The sequence below is a fragment of the Sinocyclocheilus rhinocerous genome, unplaced genomic scaffold, assembly GCF_001515625.1.
Source record: "Sinocyclocheilus rhinocerous isolate Xijiao unplaced genomic scaffold, SAMN03320098_v1.1 scaffold1694, whole genome shotgun sequence".
NCBI classification, from domain to species: domain Eukaryota; kingdom Metazoa; phylum Chordata; class Actinopteri; order Cypriniformes; family Cyprinidae; genus Sinocyclocheilus; species Sinocyclocheilus rhinocerous.
The window spans coordinates 217,199-222,234 of record NW_015626863.1 but is presented as its reverse complement, the minus strand read 5'-3'; the positions used below and the strand labels follow the sequence as shown (position 1 = coordinate 222,234).

Below are 5,036 nucleotides of genomic sequence, written 5' to 3'. Positions count from 1 at the left end.
TGATTGAATCATTGAATATGATTTAGAACTGGTATTTTTTAATAATGTACAGAAACTTTTGGCAACCTTTAACATTCAGAAGAAAGAAATGTCTAAACATTTTTACATTCTACATTAGTCAGTTTTTTTATTGTATGGGTTTGAACAGAAATTGAATTCTGTTTATCGAAATACCCCGCCTGACGTCAGAAAGAGCTAATGTGGTTTTGAAAGGATTGATCTTGGTAATTAGCAATAGTTCTTGACGGAGTAGCTGTCAAATATTTATTTTTCTTTAGTAGAGTTGTCCATTCATTTGTTCTTTTTTGAGCCTCTGATTCAATTTTCTAATTAACCCTAGCCTTAACCTTTAACCCCTGCCAGAGATTAGCATTGTCACATTGAACAGACATCATCCCCATGACAAGCGTCACATGTAACCTCTGACTTTAAGCAAATCCGGTTGCACACAGTAATTTACATACAAAAGAGTTTTAAAGTCATTTTCAAGTATATTTAGCAATAGTTTATATATAGTAGTTTAGAAGTAGTTTCCAAATAGTAGTTTAAAAATTAAGTAGTTTATAAAATTAATTTAGAAATAGTTTCAATATAGTAGTTAAGAAGTAGTTTACAAATAGTAGTTTACAAATCAGGTAGTTTAGAAGAACTTTATAAAAGTAATTTAGAAACAATTTTCATATAGTAGTTTAGAAATAGTTTCCGAATAAAATTGTTTAGAAGTAGCTTCCAAATAGTAGTTCAGAAATAGTTTTCAAATGGTAATTTTTCAAGGTAGCTTAGAACTCGTTTACAAAAGAAGTAGTTTACAAATAATCATTTTAAAGTAGTTTAGAATTTGTTTTTAAATAAAGTAGTTTAGAATTACTTTACAAAGGTAGTTTAAATCGTTTCCAAATAGTTGTTTCCAAATTAAAGTAGTTAATAGTAGTAGTTTATCGAAGAAATTCGTGCCATGTAGTAGTTTAGGGATGTTTCCAAATAAGGTAGTGTAAACAAAAATGATTTACAAAAGTAGTTTAGAAATCATTTCCAAGTAATATTATATAAATAAACTAGTTTTGAAGTAGTTTGGAAATAGTTTCCAGATAGTAGTTTACAAATAAGGTAGTTTAGAAGTAGTTTACAAAACTAGTTTACAAATATTTTACATATAGTAGTTTATAGAGAAAGTAGTTTTGAAAAGTTTACAGTTTAGAACAGTTTACAAAAGTAGTTTGTTGTTAAATGAATTTTATGATTTAATGTAATCAAGCGTAATTCAGAAATCAGTTTCTGTTGTGTGCTCTGAGAAAAAAATACACACATAAATTTTATACAAGTAACTGGACTGCAGTTTGCATGAGGCAGTTTCATTATAAATTAAAGATCGATGAAGAAAGATAATGAATCTCAATTTCATTTTTCTTTCTTACTGAAAAGTGAATGAGCAGTCAGGTGTATATGGATCATAGCATTAAGATGACGGGGGTGACGCGTCCCTCTCACAGTTAACATATCACACGTCTGTATCCTCTCAGTCAACCTCCTTTACTTTACCTCCATTGTACATCAATTACACTCCAGCTTTAAAGATTATCCCTTTAAGAGCCGTCATTGTAATCCGTGTGTCTGTAGTGGAGAGTCACAGAGAGAGTAAAGGAGAGGGGGGACGCTGGCCATGCTGGGATACCTTTCAATGGAGCTGATTCCCTGGCCAGTCAAATGCACAGTCAGGAAGATCAAAGTGCCATGGGAGTATAATTACCTCCCACTGGGCAAATTACACACTGTGGACCCCCCCTCCCAATCAGTAAAAATGGTAAATAAGGACAACAATAGCAGTGATAGCTCAGGGGTGACACAGGGAGACTGTCAACAGAAGGCTTTTGTGTTTAATCCCAGTAAGTTCCTCTTTCTTTCCTCCTCCGCTGACCACAGAACGGAGGCCATCATGATGATAGACGTGTCTGTTTGAGCTGCAGGATGAGAGGGGTCGCTGTCTGTGTCTCTGTAGGTTTAGCAGATAGAGGACAGACAGGTGTGTGGGCATTAAATAAGGCGTTTGTATATTCATCTTGGTAAAAACGAAGTCTAATGTAAATAACCACCTTTTGGGTGGCATTAGGGTGAATGTTATTATACTGTAATGCAGTTTTATACTAATTTTACTGTAATACAAGTTTTTTAACATCAATTCATTTTATACTCTAAATTTAATTTACATCAACATTTCTAAAAAAAAAATTACTCAATTTTATGTTATGCAATTTATTTACATAAATGTTTTTTTTATTTTTTTTTTACATTTTTTTATTTTTTTCTATTATTTTATTCATTATATTTGTAATCCAATTTATTTACATTAAATTGTTTATTTTTTTTATTCAAAAGTTACTGTAATGCTATTTATTTATTTACATCGAAATTTCTATTATTTTATGCTCAATGCAATTTGCAATTTATTATCATATTTTATTTATTATTTTATATTAACAATTTATTGTCATTTATAATATTTTATACTCTGAATTTACTGTAATGCAATTTACTTGCTTCAAATTTTCTATAATTGTTTTCCTCATATTACTGTAATGCAATTGATTTACATTTTTTATTTATTTTACACTCAAAATTTACTGTAATGCAATTCATTTATTTACATCAAGGTAATACAACACAACACTACAATTATGTATAATTATTTTAAAATATGAATTTATTAAGTTATAAATATTAGCATTAAGATGACGGGGGTGACGCGTCCCTCTCACAGTTAACATATCACACGTCTGTATCCTCTCAGTCAACCTCCTTTACTTTACCTCCATTGTACATCAATTACACTCCAGCTTTAAAGATTATCCCTTTAAGAGCCGTCATTGTAATCCGTGTGTCTGTAGTGGAGAGTCACAGAGAGAGTAAAGGAGAGGGGGGACGCTGGCCATGCTGGGATACCTTTCAATGGAGCTGATTCCCTGGCCAGTCAAATGCACAGTCAGGAAGATCAAAGTGCCATGGGAGTATAATTACCTCCCACTGGGCAAATTACACACTGTGGACCCCCCCTCCCAATCAGTAAAAATGGTAAATAAGGACAACAATAGCAGTGATAGCTCAGGGGTGACACAGGGAGACTGTCAACAGAAGGCTTTTGTGTTTAATCCCAGTAAGTTCCTCTTTCTTTCCTCCTCCGCTGACCACAGAACGGAGGCCATCATGATGATAGACGTGTCTGTTTGAGCTGCAGGATGAGAGGGGTCGCTGTCTGTGTCTCTGTAGGTTTAGCAGATAGAGGACAGACAGGTGTGTGGGCATTAAATAAGGCGTTTGTATATTCATCTTGGTAAAAACGAAGTCTAATGTAAATAACCACCTTTTGGGTGGCATTAGGGTGAATGTTATTATACTGTAATGCAGTTTTATACTAATTTTACTGTAATACAAGTTTTTTAACATCAATTCATTTTATACTCTAAATTTAATTTACATCAACATTTCTAAAAAAAAAATTACTCAATTTTATGTTATGCAATTTATTTACATAAATGTTTTTTTTATTTTTTTTTTACATTTTTTTATTTTTTTCTATTATTTTATTCATTATATTTGTAATCCAATTTATTTACATTAAATTGTTTATTTTTTTTATTCAAAAGTTACTGTAATGCTATTTATTTATTTACATCGAAATTTCTATTATTTTATGCTCAATGCAATTTGCAATTTATTATCATATTTTATTTATTATTTTATATTAACAATTTATTGTCATTTATAATATTTTATACTCTGAATTTACTGTAATGCAATTTACTTGCTTCAAATTTTCTATAATTGTTTTCCTCATATTACTGTAATGCAATTGATTTACATTTTTTATTTATTTTACACTCAAAATTTACTGTAATGCAATTCATTTATTTACATCAAGGTAATACAACACAACACTACAACACTACAATTATGTATAATTATTTTAAAATATGAATTTATTAAGTTATAAATATATGATTGTTTTTTTATTTTTTATTTTACTAAAATTCATGAAAATGTTTTACTGTAATAATATATCCCTTGCAAAAAAAAAAGTGTTGTACACTGATGATATCAGATGGCAATATGGCGCTTTATTTTTATTTCTGATATTTAGATTTATGACACTTAGTGCAAACTTCAAATAATACTTTGGTGTTACCATCATCGCCTTCAAAAACATATTAGCACTTTTTTATAATGATACTTTTTGTAAAGAATAGGTTGAACGTGTTTTAATGATTGAAAAAATATTGTTTTAATATATGAATTATCGAAGTACATAGAGGTCATTTGTCAAGTTCCACAAATCAACCCTGTTTTTTTATTGCTGCTAGACGTTCATATTTCTCTGCTTTAGCATCGATCTGTTTCAGCACTGTGGGGTGTGATTTCACCGATCATGTTTATGCATCCATGACTGTTCGCTCTGCTCTCCCCCCACAGCACTGATATGAGCCCCTCACAGGCCTTCATGAGCACAGACACGGAGCCGGTGCCAAACCCATTCTTCTTCACCAATGGAAAAGTGGTTCTGGGCTGGAATTTTTTTCCCTTAAACTTACTTGTCTTGGACCAGAAATCACTGATGTCAGAGATCAGAGGGTGGGATAATATTGTCACAAAGCAAAGTTTTATATGTACTTTATTTGTCCCACCTATCTGAAATAAAATTGTTTTGTTTAGAAATATCATATGGTTGAATTGATTGCTCTGAATTTTATAATATAATATTGTAAGTATATAAAATATATGTATTATAAAAAGTATTATATTTTATATTATGTAAATTATTTATGTAAATTCATTATTTTGTACGTTATTAACTTGACAGTTCTATCAAAAGTAGCTTGTTATGGCATAAAGATGCAGAATGTAATTACTTTTTTATTTTTAATATGTTTTCAAATATATAAGTATTTTATATATTATATGTATTTTTATATTATTTATGTTTTCAGAACTGAGTGAAAAGTGTGAAAAGTTTTGTGGGGAGCTTACATTGAAAAATATACACACAC

The 5,036-nt window shown here is 30.4% G+C and overlaps 1 protein-coding gene across 1 annotated transcript in view; it reads left to right on the top strand.

The window, feature by feature from the left end:
• LOC107717265 (arf-GAP with GTPase, ANK repeat and PH domain-containing protein 1-like) overlaps positions 1-5,036 on the top strand; it is an 87,063-nt gene that overhangs the window by 30,456 nt on the left and 51,571 nt on the right. The gene's annotated exons all lie outside the window — the stretch shown is intronic.